Raw genomic sequence first — 19,406 nt, forward strand, 5'->3', positions numbered from 1 at the left:
GCTACAATGCTGTGATAGGTTTGGTTGATGATTTATTCAAAGCCAGTTCCCAACCTGCTGTTCGTTCCCTCGTTGCTTTAATGCAGCTCGTCTACCATTCATAACTGTCAAGAACCAATTCATCGGGACTTGGGCTTATTAAGCACCCAAACTGTGCAGTGAGCACGCTTGGGTTTGTGCCTGGCAATGTGAACAAACACCCTACTTTCCATCCACTTAAATTGATCTCTGATGTTTTTAACACCACACAGTATTTTTATCTTGTTATCCAGACACCCAACCATGAACCCCGAAGAAGACGTTGGGGACAGCTCAGCGCCAGGAGCGGCAGCGAGCTCCACCGCTCCTTCCTACCAGAGGCACAGAGACAGAGAATCACAGAATGGTTTGGGTTGGAAGGGACCTCAAAGCCCATCCAGTCCCACCTCCTGCCATGGGCAGGAACACCTCCCACGGGATTAGGGGCTCCAAGCCCCATCCAACCTGGCCTGGAACCCCTCCAGGGATGGGGCAGCCACCACTGCTCTGGGCAACCTGGGCCAGGGCCTCACCACCCTCACAGGGAAATAAACTCAGTCTGACCTCCTCTCCTTCAGTTAAAAGAGTTCTTGCAGTAAGTTACCCAGAAAGAGGAAAGGAAGGCTCATCTTCTGGATACAACCCTGTGCTTGGAGAAACAGCAATGGATTTCTTCCCTTAAATAGTGACTTACAGCTTTCTTTGAAAGGAGAAAGATTGCTGTAGCAATTAAAGAAGTAATCACAGTGGATATTTACCCTATTGAGGACAATATATCAATTCTCTTGGTCAAACACACCAACTGTATAAATAATATAAAGAGAAAATGGGTTTCAAAAATAAAATATTACTTAACAAGTGCATTTATATTTTAATCTACCTCTGTTAATTCAATAGTTTCAAAAAGGCTTATTTGAATTGGAGGTTTTAATAGTTTTTCATGTTGAATAATGTGGTAATATGATTTTTCTCCATTCTGTACACATAGGGAACACTCTGAAATGCGTCGCCGCAATTACACAGCAGCAGCACATGTGCCATTTAATGTGAGCCTGGAAAAAAAACGCTGCTTCAAACCATTTGCTTTAAAACAACCATAAATAGCCATTTTAGCATAAAGATTGCAGTATAGTATGCTTTGCTTGAATTTCGAGTGTTATAGTGGGGAAAACATAACACTCTGAGCACTAATACAATTTAAATTAGGACTACTGTAAAAGGCAGGTTCTGCCCAAATGGCCTCGGGTGTCACGAAGGCCGAAAGCCCTGCAGGGGCTGCGCGTGCCCCTCTTGTAAGCTCTCCGCCCCGCGTCCCCTGCGTCCCCTACGCCACACAGCCCTGGCCTTTCGCTCCACCTCCTCGGCTCTTGCTCAAACAATCTCACCTTTCAGCTATTCATGGAAGGGGGAGTTTTCATGTATAACCTCAAGGCCCACAGAAGCAGTGTGGCAGATTGCAGGTAGTGTTTCCACACCCGTCCCTGTGGAAGAACAGACAGACGTACTGACAAGAAGTTTCTTGATGGTAGTATTGTGCCTGTCCCAAAAGCCAAGGCCTTACATCCTTACATCCATCTTTACATCCTTAAAACATCTCCCTTGTGCTTCCCACCTGTATCTCCACAGCCCTTGCAAACTCACCCCTGACACCCAGTCAGGCACAGGAGAACGCCAGGGGAGCACAGCAGAGTCAACACCGACTTTAAATGTGAAGAGATGAGTCCACCTCTGTTTCACCAAACAGAGAATGACATTCTGTCGCACTCACACTGGCAGAGGGAAGATTGACAATTCCAGGCCAATTCAGAGGCAGAAGTAAGAGGAATTTATTCCACCTTGTGTATGAAAAGCCCAAAGAGAGCAAAGTCACCCCTGGGGATGCAGAAGGGTATATCTACTGCCCGTGAGTACCAAGGCAGTCGCTTCCTCACTCACGTAATGAACAACGAGACTGCAATTGTCACACACCTCCAGCTCAAAACCAGATGAGCTGGTCAGGCTGTTCCCTCACAGCACGCGACATCCAGCAGCCCTGTCCACAGCCCAGGCCTCACGGCAACAGGGCGGATAAACGCTCCAGAGCTCTCGTGGGGATCTCTCGCTGCCAGCCTCCACACTCGGAATCTCTGCCAGCCCAGAGGAAACCCATAATGTTTTGGTAACTACTGTGTTTTGACAGCACCAGAGGTGACTGATGTACTAGGCAGGAAGCGGAGAGCCTGATAAATCCTATTAAAAGTTCCAGCCTCAGCCCAGCAGCCAAAGGTGCACGAGGCACCGCGTTTCAGACGCAGCCTCCTTCCTCACGGCCCGTTTCAAGCAGCCTCATCTCACGCAGCAGGGTCTGTGCTGCCGGCACAGCGCCCGCCAGGGCCTCTCTGCCCTCCCTGCCCGTTCGCCTGCTGGCGGAGGAGCCTGAGGGAGGGGTGGATGGAATTGGAAAATATAAATAACAAATCAAAAATAAAAATGGATTGGATAAACAATTTCCCTTAGACTGTTTCTTAATAAGTGATTGATTTTTTAATCAATATTCATTATTTCTCAGAACATACCAAACTGTTTATTGAATAAATGAACGGCTGCAACTACAATGACATGAAATCAAATAGGTGAGCCCATTTCTTTAATAACGTGGGCTGAACAGGCCACCTCATCTTACCTGGTTGAAACTAAAAGTCAGAAATTGGAGGCCGTTGAGTAAGTGATCCAAAAACAGATGCAGTCTGCTTTCAGGAGCGTGTGTCTGCCTGGTGACACGCACAGCGGCAGAGCCACGTGCTGATTTGTGTGATAGTTCTGCACTGCACTTGAAAGTTTGACACGTCAACTTTTGTGCTCCTTCCCACAGTTCTTCCTGAGTCAGCCTGTTGCAAAGCTCGGGAAGTAAAATTCAGATCTGAAAAATGAGATCTGTAAAACCATTCACCATAAAGTCTTCAGGCACGGAAAATGGATTTCTTTAATCCGTTTGTATTCATCGGTGTCAGAGTCAGCAGTACAAAGAAACCATACGCTGCACTGGCATGGACTTCAGACTATGCCCGATTACTTGGGACAGTGTAAAAAATAATCCCCTTTGGAGGCAGAGAGGTTCCAGAATTCTTTTTTGCAGCTGAAGAAAAAACACTATGGGATGAGGTCTCCTAGAAAAGTTTGCATGTTTGTTTAAAACACAAGCAACCATTTTATAGCAGTCTGGTTCTGCACAACACAGACCACATCACTCACATGATCTTCACCTCACAAAGCTTCTTCGATGAGGGTGGGGAGGCCCTGGCCCAGGGTGCCCAGAGCAGTGGTGGCTGCCCCATCCCTGGAGGGGTTCAAGCCCAGGTTGGATGGGGCTTGGAGCCCCTGATCCAGTGGGAGGTGTCCCTGCCCATGGCAGGGGTGGGACTGGATGGGCTTTGAGGACCCTTCCAATCCAAACCATTCTGTGATTCTATATGGAGATAGTCAACCCTCACTTGTACTTATAGTATTAATGCTTCTACTTCCTTTAAAAAGTATAAAGTGTACTAATCAACAGTTAATTAATTTGTAGGAACGCTCACTTTAACATCTATTTGAACCTGTCACAATTAATTTCACATATGACCAAACTGCGATAGGATTCTATAGCACTGCCGAGAGAAAGGTATGAAACACCCTGAGCCACAAAAAGAGTCAGAAGGAGGGAAATTTCTGTTTGTACACATTTAGTGAATGGATTCCATGTGTTCACTGTGTTCACAAGTAATTACAAAAGAGTTAAATATCAAACTATCATGCTATGTTGTCATCTACAATAACAACAACTATTATAATAAGAACTTTCATTCAACTCTCTTCCGTAGATGACAATTTCTGCGGTCGGTAAAGGCCCACAGTAAAACCAGGAATCAGATCTGAAGTCGGAATCTTCAAATCTAACGTCTCTGAATTTCAGTGTCGTCCCCTGCCTTACCACACCGCTTCCTGACATCAAAGCTGTAAGTTGGGTACACAGCCTCCAAACGCTTCATGAGTGCAATAAACAACTAAATGGAAGGATGGCAAAAGCAAGACCACGCTGCCTAAGGGAGCAGTGAGGCTTCGCTCCCCAGGCCGGCAGAGCCCAAGCAGCCCCCGACATGTGTATTCCCCAACTGCCGCCACGCTGATGCGAGGCCGTTAACAGTGTGAGCTGCTGAGGTGCCGCCACAACACAGAGAGACTCCGCAGGAATCCCAGCCCAGTCACAACCCCGCGTCACGCGCGTCTCCGGAGCACTCGGGACTATCTGACCATGACAGTCCTCGTCACTGACCAAAACAACCGTTCCCCTAACTCCACTCCTAAAATCACAGGCACTGATGCTCCGGATTCACTGACAGAGCTCTCTGCTCCCTCCGCCCAGTGTTTCGCACCGCCCGCTTCAATACCCCCTGCAGGGGCTGGCTGGGATGCAGCTGCTCTCTGGGAATTGCCAAGGATCCATCATTTTCGCAGCCCGAGCTTGCGGCAAGCGGCTGCGCTGCTCCTGGGGCGCCCCAGCAGCCGTGGCGAGGGGCTTTGTGTCCCAAGGACTGGCCAGGAGATGGTGGCAGAGAGCAGAGCTCCCTTCCTTGGGCCTCACTGGGTTCATCAGGGTAACTGTCATCCTCAGAGACCCCCGGTCCTCCGGACACCTTCGCTCTGCCACCCGGCAAGTGACTTTTCCGTCGTTAATCCGCCGTGGCGAGCCCAAGGCGCGGGCACAGGTGTCAACAGGGGCTCTCTGCTCTCCCACAGCCGCTCCAGAACCACAGACCATGACATCAGTTGCGGTAGCGATAAAAATCAAGCATTTTCTGGAGCCATTATTGCCTAAAATGTTAATGTCGTTTACTTTTTTCAAAGGTGATCAATAGCTGCGGGGGAAAGTGCCCATAAATTACCGGAGGCAAATACCATTCTGCTGGCGCTCGGGAGGTTCTGCAGCATTTGCCAGTCTCTCTTTTATCAGGAAAAAAATTAATTTGCTGAAAGCTTAGGTTTTTACCTGTCCCTGTCCTTCTCCGTAAAAGAGGGATATTTTTATCACGAGTCATTTAGGAGATGTAATTCTAATGTACTGGAGCTATAGGGTTCAATTAACGTCCTGCCTCTCTGTCAGCTTTACATCCCGCGCTTTATGAAATCATTAACTATTGTCATGTTTCTATTATGATACTATTAGGAAATAAAGAGACGTATGGAAATGGAGATGTAAAATAAATGTGCGACAGTTCCCGGGAGCGACATCTGTGCACTATCACACGTGTTTACACTAATTTCCCAAAGATTGTTCCATTCATTACGGAGCATTGTTACTTGCTGTGGCACTACCCTTATTTCCATGCATTTAGGGGCTGGAGCAAAGAGAGGGTAAATGCGAGCCTAATCAATACCACTTTTCATTTTGCTCCTAATGTGCTGCCTTTCCCTTTCTTTTCTTCACGAACAAATCCAAAAAAGATCCTGACGTTACAGTCATAAAATGTAATTCTTCTGCAGAAACACAGACAATAATGCTCTCTGTGTTCAGGCGTATTGCATATTCTAATGGCATTTGGCTAAATTGAGTATGGATTTAACATCAAAGGCTTCATGAATTTTTCAAATGAGATATTAAAGTCAATATTTCAAGTGAAAGATATTTCAATTTAGTTGCATACACAACAATAAAAAACTTCTACAAGGCAGAGGTACCAGTGGCTGCGGCAGTATTAGTTCATTCAGGAAATTATTAGTTTATAAGAAAATCAAACAGAAGGTTGTGATACGGCAATGACACTGAATAAATTAGACTCACCGATACACACTAACGTACTTTATCTCTGGGAGTCTGAAGCAGAACTTGCCACTGGCATGTTCCGTGCTTCAAGCAGGGCTTTGTTTGGGGGTGTTTTATGTATTTATTTGGTAAATTCAAAAGGTTAGGATCAAGATTTGCATTCAGAACCTCAGAGACCTGTTTATGTTCCTCTCGGAAAGGGCCGGGCCTACTGCATGCCAGAAAGCCTCCCGATCTTGTTTATTTTGTAATCACAGTGCATTTTGCTCCCTGCTGTCAACGCTTATGCAGTGCGGCTTCTGCTTTCACCCCAACTTACTGAGCGTTCAGCGCCCCCAAAAAGCCCACAGAGCTCCGAGAACCGCTGTGTCCTGGCAGAGACCACAATCTGCAAACCGTACAGACACAGTCTGGTGGCTCTTTTCCTCTTCTGGTTTAGGTGCACAGAACATGGCAAAATGCCCGTTAAATCAGTAAGATGTATTACCAGATCTTGGCATTTCGCTGAAGAACATGTGCGTTTCTCTGCCGCACGGCCCGCGGGGAGCTCGATGCACCACGCGCAGCTCTCCCTTAGGCCTCTGCGAGCACGGGGACTCGTGCTGCGCTAACACCAAACACATCACCTGTTCCCACAGCACGGGTGCCACCAAAGGTGTAAGAATCACTGATTTTACTAATAATTCTTAATATTACTAAAAACTAATGAATAATAATAATATTACTACTACTAAGAAGAAATGCTGTACTTGCAATCACCCCTCGTTGCTGTCGCTACGAGTACAAAAAGATTTGGATGCAACGCTCCCGCAGGAGCTCAGCCAACGCTCGCAAGTGCCCCGACACGCAGGAGGAGGGCAGAGCTCTCTGGGTACCAGTTTTTAAAACTTTGATTATCAGGTAGTTTGGCTCCCGACATGGACATAAATACAAGAAAATCTGATCCCAAAAGCATTTCCTTAAAGAGGCGCGTGTTTGACTCCACGGGATTCACCTGCAGGGTCTGCGCTGACTGCCAGAGCACTCTGGGGGCTCACGAGACCCAGAAGAATGCTGTAACTAAATGCCAACTGCCAGGCCGGTTTCTGGCACCCGCGGTGGCTGTGGCACCTACAGCAAACGCGGACCTGTGCCACGGAACCAAACAAAGCCTCGTGGGCACCGCTGCAGAGGCCGAGGCACAGCATCCTTCCTCCTTCAAGATCGTTTGCAGCACAGTTTAATTTGTCCGGTGTGCATCCTGCGGGTCCCGGGCTCCTCTCTTTGGTCACCCCTGAGCCCTGCTGGAGCTCCGTGTGCACAGCTTTAGAGTATTGCCATAAAATCAAAGAGCAGCCATCTCGAGGGCAATCAGGCACGGATAAATATCATCCTCAGGAACAGTACTTGCAGAAAAAGCATTTCTGGTGCTAACAAAGGTGAGGCAGAAGTTTTGTACAGTTAATAAGATTCACTAATAACTAGAATTCTATTTTCAAAATTGCCTCTGGGGCTGGGGAATATGGTTTCCTTTTCTTCTGTTGTGATTTCTGGACATCCTGGAGATGGGTTTGGAAAGCACCGTTCACCCTTGGTGAGTTGGCAGCGCATCCACAAACTGCCAGTTTCAATGACAGAATTTTGATCTTTTTTATGACACAACTCTAAATGACACTGCTAAGATGAAAGATTCTCCCATGATCTCCTCTCACTCTGAGCACCAGCGTTTAAGGAACGATCCTCTGACTTCAATAATTTAATATTTTCTCTCTTGATTATAGGCATGTACATACAGCTACAAGCAACCCTCTTGTGAGATTGATGTCAAAACGAGAGCTCAAATTATTCTTTCGAGCACTGATCAGTAAAGAGGAATATTTGGCACAAAGATCAGCAGAGAAGCCCAAGCTGTAGGATTTGATCTCAGGCGAGTAGATGCTATGCCAGCAATAAAGTCCTCCCAGACCATGCTGCGCATCACCTTCGCATTTAAGGGGAGTTTGTATTGCAAATACACGTGTAGATGACAGACCCATACAGAGGTGTTCAGGGCCAGGTTGGACGGGCCTTGGGCAGCCTGATCCGGTGGGACGTCCCTGGGAACTAGATGATCTCTAAGGTCCCTTCCAACCCAAACTATTCTATGATTCCATGACGTGGTTAGACTGAAACCCATGGCACGGGAAAGGCTGGTGACATTTTTCCAGATCTACATCCTTACAGGCAGAGCAGGCACAGCCGCTTTCAGACTGGTTCACATGCTCTGTAGGGACTGAAAGGCTGGAAAAGGACGGCGTTTCCCTCATTCCCTCCCTCCGCACAGGAATTGGAGCTGGTAGCCCACCAAAGCCCCGCACACACACTCCTGCACTGTGCAGAGGAAGGTGCAGCACTTGATGAAGGGGGAAATAAAGCCTTCGGCAGGCCAAACGAGGCCATCCTCGTTACAGAGGAAGAACCATAAAGGATGAAGGAGGCAGTCAAAACTCTGGGACAGAAAGCTGGGAAGTGAATGTGTGCCCAGGTGAAGAATGATCCCAGGGTCATACTGTGATTCTTTCATTTTCTTTCCATATTTTCCAGGTTATGTCCACAGCATTAGCTCTCCATCTATGGAGAAGTAAGATACACCAAGCTCCCGGCGAGGAAATGGCCTCAAGTTGTGCCAGGGGAGGGTTAGATTGGGTATTAGGAAAAAAATCTTTACTGACAGAGTGGTGTAGCCTTGGCAGAGGCTGCCCGGGGCAGTGGGGGAGTCTCCATCCCTGGAGGGGTTTAAAAAGTGCACAGACATGGCACTTCCGGACATGGTTTAGTCAGCACAGAGGTGTTGGGCTGATGGTTGGACTGGATGAGCTTAGAGGTCTTTTCGAACCTCTGTGACTCTATGAAATTCATTTATTCTGAAGTCCTGGGAGGCTCAGAGCACCTGTGAGGGCTCTCCAAGCTAGGCTGAATTCTGTATGCTTTTTTTTTACAGAGTGACAAAGCAGGAAATAACTTAAGAAAACACCTTGGTCAGCAGAAATCAAAATTAAAAGCTCCATGTAGGTCACCTGAAACGCCTGAAATGCAATCCGCAATCGAACCGTTTACCAGGCACACTACGCACAAGAACAGGAACAACCTCAGTGCAACGTACAATAAAGACATGAGCTACAGACACTTTCTCCATCAACTCCTTACTGATTCTGGAAGCCACACTGACCATTGTGAGAACTTACCCCGTGTCAGTAGCTCAGCAGTAAGCTCCACGCGCTCGTCCACCCTCCCCCCTGAAGAAAAGAAACGCTCTACATCAGGAACGAGTCCCATAATTATCTTCTGACCCAGCAGCAGTGTCAGCAGCGTTCTGGGAATGGCAGCACTAACGCTGAAAGTTTACCTCTTCAAAAGGGAAAACAGTTGCAGACACAACCGGGATATTTTAACTGCCAGAGGCCTCAGCGATCTGCTGCTGCTCAGCCCCGTGGCCAAGGTGTTGAGCCAACGGTATCTACGTGCCACCAGAACAGATCTGCTCGGTGTGGCTCTAATAAGCTCACTTATTATCCACCAGAATTTAAAGAAGAAAAGCAAGGGCCAGGTCATTATTAACAAGTAAGAAACAAGGAAAAATTTACTTATTTTGCTAAAAATAGATCCTGAAAATACTCCATGATATGAGCTGGAAAAGGCACAAAGCTGTAAAGGTCTGCAGTAATACACATTCATTGTACTCATTATCAGGCCCAAAAAGCAGAAAATAACTTTAACCGGCTGCTTGGTCAATTATTTCTCCTACCTGACAAAACAAAGCAAAGAAAAAAAGGGGCACCGAGCTCACTTCCCTAGTGAAGCCCACAGAGGCAAGACAAAGCATCGACTGTACGGCTGTAATCAAATGCAGGGTTGGACCAGAAACAGAAATAGTCCGGGTTGGAAAACAGTTCAACAGTAAAGTACTCCATGCAATTCCAAGGAAAATGAGATGAACTATTGAATAGCAGACAAGGGCGCACAATTCATTATGTGGAATAGGGCAAGGCTTGGCTGAAATGACTGTGGAGTTCTTACTTTAATGAGCACAGCCTTCACCCACAAATTAAAAATAAACAAATAAAAAAGATATGAGTCTGACCTCACTACTGGCAGCCCAACAAACTGCGGTCTGTCCCAGGAGCTGCGAAGCCACTGCCTCACAACACGTCGAGAACTCTCGCCTATCAAACTGAGCTGAAGAGTCAGATTTTTTCTTTTCGCTGGCTACAGCAATTGCTTTTTCCTATCAAAACATTTGGCTTCCTGTAAATGACAATGTAAAGGTTAATTGGAAACACAGGGTGATGTTTAAAGTGAAATCTCGCTTACTTGACTTCTCCGTATCAAGGCACTATCACCGAACAGAAGGGAGTTTCTTTAAGCTGAGGATGGACAACGCAGCGAGTAGCCCGGCATTAGCGCACGCTGCTGATGTTAACAGCAAACTCCAACAGCAACAAAGAGTAGTCGGAATCTTTAACATACACAGACTTACCATAATGTTAAAAGCAGCAGTTTCCATTAATCACCCAATGGCATGCTACTTCCTTTGCAGCCAGCTGATTAAATACAGATATATTGTCCTGAACACCGCTGAAATCGCAGGCACTCAGCCATCCCTGCAAAATAGTGTTTCCTAGGCTTTGTTTCATCACTCAGCTACGTATTCGTATCTCAGATAACAAGTATTACTAAAGATTCCAGCACAGAAATGGGCAAAAAGGATCCTGAATAACAGAAGGAATAAAAAAGAAGAATAAAGCTTCAGGTAGGAAACAGCTGATTCCAGGCCCTCTATCCTGGGACCGCGGCATTCCAAATCCAATCAAAAGAAACTCACTGGAATTTTTGATAAAGAAAGCCTGAAAAGTAGCTTGATAAACTACAGATCGACATCTGTAGCTTTACCTTTTTATACATCTAAAAATCTTTGAAACACAGGGAAATTTCTGCTGAAAGCAAAGTTGTTTCTTAGAGTGTGGGTCAACAGTCAAGAGACCTTCAGGAACTGGAGATCTTAAGGAACTCACTGTCCAAATCTGAATGAATCCCACACAAGTTAGATACCCGAAAAAGAATAGTTACGATACAAAACACAGTTTTATTTCTGACCTAGGTCCTTTAAACATGTCATTTACTCAGAGGTTGTAGCTCAGTCTAAAGGCATAGTTTTTGAAGGTCGGCAATGCAATGGGTGCATCATTAAGCTCTTAATCATTGAACTGGGCAGAACCTGGCAGTCATGACAGCTTTGGAAGGTGCTTGAGGCGGGCTGAGATTTCCAGCTTGGAGAGGAATGATTGTTTCTTTGCCCACATTTCTGAAATGGGCATGAAGGATAACAAAGGAGCTGTTGTAGATGGTTACCATCAGCTTGGGAGCGGCTGAAGAATGGAAAGAGCCCTGAGCACAGAGCCCACGCTTGATGTGTACAAAGAAGTCTGGAGATCTGAACGAACAGGGCAACAGTTTGATATTTAGAGATGGGGAAAAGACATTGTGACTGCACCAAATGAGTTTTGGGCAAAAAGTAAACACCAACAGCCATTTCTCTTCTAATTTGCTGCTGTCGCTACGTGTTACAAAGACCGAGCATGAGGGGCTCTTTTCTCTTTACATTACCTCACCAGGTACTGAATTGAAACATTTGACAGAGCACTGCCAACTGAAATCAGATTAAAAGGTATTCTGATTGGGAGAGCACCAATAAATGGAAAAATAATCTCAAGGGTTTATTAATCTGAGGCAGTTTGATAGGTGATGTACCCACAAGAAAGTTTTCCTGGCCATTTTAACATGCTGCTTGTATTCTTCAGACAAATTACAAGAAAATGACTCTGAGATTGTTGTTAAATAATATATAGAGCACTCCTTGTGTTAAACAGTCTGTGTTCTTCAAGATAAGTCAAATCTTTCTGTCCAAAAAGAAGTAAAAAAGTGTCACAAACACCAGTTAAAGACTTATTCTCTCAAAGATAACCCAGTTAAAATAATGATGACTGATAACAGAGCTGTGATACAGGATAGGCTCAGCAGCAGGAGTCTCCAGAAATGGAACTACGCTCTCCTTGCACCACTGACAGATCGCAGGTCAGAACAGGCCAATTATCTAAAGTCTCTCTCTTCTCTCCCAGTCTCACTCCTCAACTGAACCAATGTGAGCCTAACTCCGGGTGTGTCATCGCTGAAGCACCATAACCAGTGTGTTAATCTAGGGTGGGTCCTCCCCACTCCCTCTCCATCCCTGACCACAGAGTTACCACCACCAGCCACCTGTCCTTTAGAGCTCTACTTTCTTGCAAGTGCCGTGACACCACATCCCCTGTGGAAGGGTACAGGACACAGGAATAAAACAGACTTCTGGGGAGAGACACAGTGAGAACAAACACTGTCTAGCGTGCTCCAAGCAGGAGGTGACACCGAGCGCACCACCTGGCAGCAGAGGGACATAAACAGCAGTCAGAGATCCCTCTGCACGTAGTTCAGCCTCTCTTACAAACACTTCCCATGCAGTTCTGGATCCAAGTCATTCCAACATTGCCTAAGAACACCGGATCCTTAATGGAAAAACTGCTGGTAGCGATGTGTTCATTAGAATTGGAAATGGAGAGGCGCTCCTCTAGCCCCGAGCCAGAAGGTGGGCTATCTCGGAGGCAGGGCTGATAGCTTTTGAATACCAGATGAAGTCTAGAGATACAAGCCTGGTGTCAAATGACAAGAGCCTTAAGCAGATGGATGACAGAGTGTGTGCACTATAGGCTGTTGTTAATTTACTAGCTAGAGATAATGCTTCTTTAAAATTAAAAATGAGTCATTGGAAAACAGCCCAAGAGGCCACAGCCTGCAGATTTCAGACCTCCTGGCAGGCCTGCAGACTGGGGGATAGGGTTTTTCAGAGTTATGAAAATTAAAATTGCATGTTAGAGAGAAAAAAAAAAAAAGCAATTGTTTCTCTTAGCAGCTATTTAAGCTGTTCATAGTCTGTATTTGTAACGCACAAGCACATTTTCAGTAAATGGAATAAGCCAGTCACAGTAACTCCTGGACAAGATATAGATGAGCAAAGACGTGTAACGTTAATGAACTGTCAAGCCATAGGGTTTACGTTTGTAGCTACGCTCTTGTTACTGCAGCGTGACCATGCACCAAGTCCTTCCTTTTCACTCCTGCTCTCTGCATCCCCACTGGGTTATGTTGGAAACCACACTTTTCCTATGCTTTGACTTTGGGATGAAAATCTGCCACACCTCTTGGATACATCAGTTAATGGCAAAGTCAGAAGAACCCAGTCCTTGTGACACCCAGTCCCGTATCCCAGCAGCTGGAACACACAGTTCACAGAGTTTTGAAACCCGTAATGCCACTGGGGTGGGGTAGAAAGCCTGTTGCTCCACCCCAACACCCTCTCCAGTGACCCAGTATCACCGAGCTCAGCAGTGTTGGCCGTGGTTTGCACACATGCAAATGAGGGCACAATTAAATATAGGACATTCGAAGAGATATTCTTCAAACAGTACAAAGAAATGAGAGGAAAGGAGGGGAAGGATATGCATTCGGTGATTGAGTTATTCTGCATAATATGCTACAATCAAGGTCACATATAAATATTTATGCAGGGCACACTGCCCGTGCAATATGGTACCAATTCCTCTCAGACAGGGGCAGCGACAGAGACCTCTGGGCACCAGCGGGCATTTTTCAGCTTCAGAAATCCCTAAGACACAAGTCTCACCTATAGAGACTGCGGTCACAAGTCCGCAGTCCCAACATCTGAGAGCAGCAGCAGCCGCGCACAAGCTCTGCTCATCTCCCCACGAAGAGGAAAGGCTGACTCTACAGAAAAGTTCCAGCCTTTCTGCAGCCCTACCCACGACCACCTGTCTCAGCAGCAGGACCACGCGAAAGGGATGGGCCTCCAGGCACCCCAGTCCCACGATTCTCCATGCCTCATCCTTCATCCACGCTGCTAGTAATGTACCATCACTGGCACAGTTACACCTGAACACTCCAGTGCTGCCAAACACCTGGCTTGATTTTCCACTGTCCAAATGAAAAATAAGCATAATCTGCTTTTTGAGGATACAGCAAATGAGGGAGTTCATGACAAATTGTGTTGGTTTATGCAGAATAGTGATAATAAGATACAAATGAGAATTTTTTTCTTAATGAATAATACTAATCACGTTTCAACAAATGCTGTGCCCTTCTAATTAGAGAGAATGCATAAAATCAGCTTAATTTATTTGTGACTAGTTATACATAGTTTAAATATTTACTAGAGATTTACTCTAACATTTGGAATTATTTTAAATGGTTCTCGCAGTAAAAGCAGACCTGATAACGTAAAGGAGGTTACAGCTCTCCCTCCTGCCCTCCGCTTCGTTCTGCAGCCCGTGATGTATACCCTCAGTTTCCAAGACGCAAGAGGAAAGGATATTATTGATTTACATGCTAATTCTCCAACTGTTACTAATTTTCTTGATTCCTGCTTCCAAAGTTGCACTTCCACCATCCATCACTGCGGCACACTAGAGGGGCTGAGCATCTTTTCCAATAAATTACAGGAACTATGACTAATTATAGTGATATTAACTATGCAAAGTAATGTGTAACTTAAAATGGATACGTTTATCATTTCAAATTATGCTTTTGACTCTTGATGGCCTAATACATGGATGCTTTTCTGGTTTTTTTTTTTAATACAGATTATAAACTGTGCTAGATTTTTTTAAAACTCTGTTTCACGGCTATAGACATGCCTCGAGAAGGTGATGGATGGAAATATATCATTTACATCCCATAAAATCCTTAGCAGGTAGAGGACAAGTTTAGCACCAAGGGCAAGCAGGGCCAAATCCCGATGGTTTTAGCAAAGCGGTGGCATTAGCATGCCTTAGCCCACAGGATTATCACAGAATCACAGACTGGTTTGGGTTGGAAGGGACCTCAAAGCCCATCCAGGTTCACCCCCTGCCACGGGTGCCATTGATGGAGCCCTGCTAAGCCCACCACTAGTCCATGTCCCCAAGTACAACATCTACTCGTCTTTTAAACCCCTCCAGGGATGGGGACTCCATCACCTCCCTGGGCAGCCTCTGCCGATGGCTGACAGCCCTTTCAGTAAAAGAATTCCTCCTGATATCCAACCTAAATCTCCCCTGGCGCATCTTGAGGCCACTTCCCCTTGCACTGCACTGGCCACCAGGGAGAAGAGACCAACCCCCACCTCGCTATAACCTCTTTCAGGTGGTTGTAGAGAAAGTTGGGGTCTCCCCTCAGCCTCCTTTTCTTTTTCCTGAGCTTTCCCAATCACTGCATTGCTGGGAATGAACTAAGATTCTGGATTTGGGGAGTTGGGCGGTGGATATCAATGGTTTGGAGTCCTGCTTCTCTTTCTCCTCATGGTCAATTCCTGTCAACTGTCCATTCGACATAACTGATTACTCCCAAAAAGCACTGAATTATTTCAAGGGCAGTGATGCACAGCCCTCATCAGTGCTTTTATTTTAAGGCTCAAAGATACACAAACTGATATTTAAAGAGTGCTTCCTAGAGAATTTACAACATCCAAATCTCCCACATGGAGAACAGTGAGGTTTCTTGAAAGGAATGAAGAAATATAGTAATTTAAATTGTTCAACATAATTAAAATACTCCTAACCAGCTACTCCTGAAAAAGAAAAATACTACAGTTTCACAGATGAAATATCAGTTCCCCCTCAGATAGTTTTTAAATAAGGATTAAGTGGGATATCAGTGACGGACTGAAACGCTCTCATGTTTCCTTAGCTTCTCCAGAGAGGATTCCCTCTGATGCTGAACAGGAACAGTCTAATGGTTTTCACTCAGCTGTGCTGCAGAACCGAAAGAGAGCAGGCTCTCTTCCCTGCTGCATTCGTCTGATCTGATATTAACACTCAATTGCCTGTAAACTCTTTCATTAGCCACTACCTATCAAGCTTTCAGAGGTCCCACTACCAGAACTCTGGATTCAGAGGGAGGGGAGTAAGCTGCAAGATCACACTATGTAGGGTCCAACACTTTCACCACTGACATATTGCACTGGGAGGCAACAAATACCTCAGCATCACGCGTCCTCCACGTGTGAAAATCACCAGGCCCAGCTTACAAAGGTGGCAGTGCTAAAGCACACGAAGAAGTAAACTTCTTTGCTCTAAACTGTTGGACTCAAAGAGCAGCGCTGATGCCAAAAGCCCATGGGCAGAGCTGCGCAGACAGTGCGGAACGACCATGGCGCCCTGGAGTTCAAAGCGGGAGGGGACTGGTTCTGTGCTGCACATGTGAGTAACAGCAGCCACAGCATGACTTTATCAGGAGATAAAGACAGCCATTTCCTAGGTACAGCACAGAAGCTTCTGGAGTGAAAAAAAAAAAAAAAAAAGCCCATGCAAGTTCCCGTGAAGTTCCTTTCGCGAAGAAATGCTTCTGATATTCCAGGGAGTAAACTGCTCAAAGCAAATATTAGCTCAATGCTGGGAAAAATCCTGCTGAAATTCAACTTTAAACATATATCGACCCTCTTCATTGCAATAGCCTGGGCAAACTTCTGCCTTCTTGCACCTCTCTTAGCAGCAGGAGTGGCAGAGAACATCATAACCATCAAGCCCTGGGTATGCACGAGCAGGTTTGCAGGCGAGCACAGACTGAAGGCTCTCGATCAAACTGCTCTTCACTCCGGCCCAGGTCGAGTGCAGACTAATTCCCCTGGCTAACACGAGTCATCCCACAGGCCGTTCCAGGCTGCCACGAGCAGATCGCTTCCAGTGCCTCCCCTGGTCTGTTTGGTCGGCCTGTGCTCTCCCTCATGCTCCAATGCGGATGTCCAACAGAGTCCTCCTACAGCACTTCTTCTCCGCTTGCTGCCCACTGTTTAAAACCTCCTTGTCCCTTCTGAAGACAGAATTCCTGCAGTACCCTTCAAACCACACTTCTTAACACGGACAATACAGCTGATAAATCTGAACAAATAGGAAATGTCTTTTACTTTCTCAATGTGCGCACAACATCTTTTAAATGACAGCGACTGTTCCCAAGCGTTAGCACCAGGTCCTGCCCTGGTATCTGAATTCCACCTCCTACCGAGCACCTAAAAGCACTTGGTAATGGCTGTAAATGCCCTGAGCGGCCAGAGCTGCCCCGGCTCAGCCGAGCTGGTAATCTAGCTCAGGATTCTACCCAGCATCACTTACAGCTTCAGCTGAAAACAGGTTAATACTCAGGAGTAAACAGTACCTCAGTTACAAGAGGGATCCCACTACCAGTGAGCACCTCAGCATGGACTGCGGGACACTCCGATACCTTACCACTGCAGATCCCGTTTAGCATTCCAGCTCCTACTAAACCGGCAGGAAGACACGACCCTAACTCGTTACAATTCATTTCTGTATCACTGAGGCCATTTCAGCTCACAGAAATGTTCATTCAGAAGAGTTTTCATCACTCTCTGGTTAATGTGGCAGTTAATGTCCGTGAGCTCTATGTTCCTGTGTCCATTTTTAAACATGGAAAACCTGAGTTGTCCTTATTTAGGATCCAATCTCCGAGTCAATCATTTGAGAAATCTTCATTCGCAGTTGCTGGGGTGGAGAGTGAAGCGTTTTCCCAAAGAACACCACTCGCTTCTCAGACTCCTCTCGACGTTAGAGAAGCTGTGTTAATTCTGGTTCGCGTTCTTTAATAAAACAGCACAGCGGTAAACACCAAAAATAAGAGTTTAGTGCCTAAGGTACCACATATTAGAGGAGTGTAATGTTCTGTCAGGGTTCCTTGCTGTTTTATAGTGACCTGATAAATGTTGGGCTTCCAATCCCTCCTATGTCCTGAGCATTCATTACCTTCGCACGTTTTACAATTCTCTAGTATTTTCGCAATACATTTTCCTGAATCAGCTGATGACATTTAATGGAATGTTTAAGACACAATATAAACCCATAAATGCTTTTGCTTATTCTGGGGAAAAAAACTGTGCACGTAGATTGGTTTTCAAATTAAAAACTACGTCGGTGCACCCAGCATTTCTGCTTCTGCCGTACATATTAAAATACAACTAAAGGCCTCTTATGCAATCCTGCAGCATGAGTACAAATAACAAGCGGTCGTACTTTACAAGCGAGCTCTATGATTAAGGAGCTATTAATGAAGTGAAACAAAACCTCGGTGCTGGAATGTAATAGCCCATGAAATTCTTCTGGGGAGAAAGGGAATCTGCAGTGAATAAATATTAACCTAAATGCTATAGGAAACATAGAGCAAACAAAAAGAATGCGTTTTGAAAGCCAAAATTTGGGTAAAACCTGCTGACTCCTTGAGGAAAGCGCATTTGCATACCGCAGGGCTCCATCTGCTGTGGGAAAGCTGGGCTGCAAGAGGGATTTAATAGTTAATAGAAGTAGTGGCCGTTGTTAATTAGAATTTGCACATTTACAAATCAGCACTGATAGCAATACAAATTATGAAATATAAGGGTGTTATGCCGGATACTGGGAAAAATAAGATGACAGACAAAGTTAATGGAGTATCCCTAACAACAGCTCTGTCAGAACACATCAGAGAACTAATCCAGTTACAAAGAGCCTGCAATGGAAAATCTATTTAAAATATTAAAATGCTGTTTGGTAAAAGCTTTTTCATAGTGCATTTTACTTAAACAGTTGCTTATCACTCGCGGGTCATTAGCTGCACACCCAGCTGCACTCTGCAAACCATCGCTTGCAAGAATAGTAGGGATTAAATAAGAAACGCTTTTCTGCAACAGCTTTTCTGAAATCTCGAATCGGCTTCGTTCTGATTAAAGACAGAAAAATAATAGCAGTACTTCCAAGATAGGTGCTTTTGCTGGTACAATAACTATATATATCCTTCCCTACAATAACATGCCACGGAGAACTGGACGCTTCTGAAACACGTTCCAGCCCTGGAAGGTGCTCCAAGACAACTGGGAGACCATTCCCGTATCACAGGCCTGGCTCCTGATGAAACATGACTTTGATTTAAAGACCAAAGCAGAAGAATCTATCATAGGATCATGGAATGGTTTGGGTTGGAAAGGACCTTAAAGCCCACCCAGTTCCACCCCCTGCCACAGGCAGGCACACCTCCCACTAGAAATTCACAATAAATTGCCTGTTATTTAGTAAAAAACACAGAAATGGCTATTGATTGTTTTCATTAATCTTCTGTTTCACCTCGCTCTCCACATCACTGTGTCATATGGATTACAGATAGAAACCACGACTGCACAAACACTTTAACAGCACCTTTGCTCACCGAGTCGGACGCGCTGTGTTTTCACATGGGGTAGGTGGTCTGTAACACAAACCACAAGGCAACGCTAACTTAATTTAATTCAACAGAGAGCTTAGCATTTATGTCATCTACTGGATCTGAGGCAAAAGTAGATACAAGACAAAAGCCCGTCACGTTCCGCACACAGTTCCCTATAACGTATATAAGCCTGCTGTGCTCCTGTAGTACAGAAAAATCAGTCAGTCCATGGAAGAGTCACAATAGCTGTCTCCTTCAAGCCCAACAGCTTAAAAATTCCATATTAACCTGAAATGCTGCCCATGGGCCACTCCAGACTGACTGA

Source organism: Cuculus canorus, chromosome 8 (assembly GCF_017976375.1).
Source record: "Cuculus canorus isolate bCucCan1 chromosome 8, bCucCan1.pri, whole genome shotgun sequence".
Taxonomy (NCBI): Eukaryota; Metazoa; Chordata; class Aves; order Cuculiformes; family Cuculidae; genus Cuculus; species Cuculus canorus.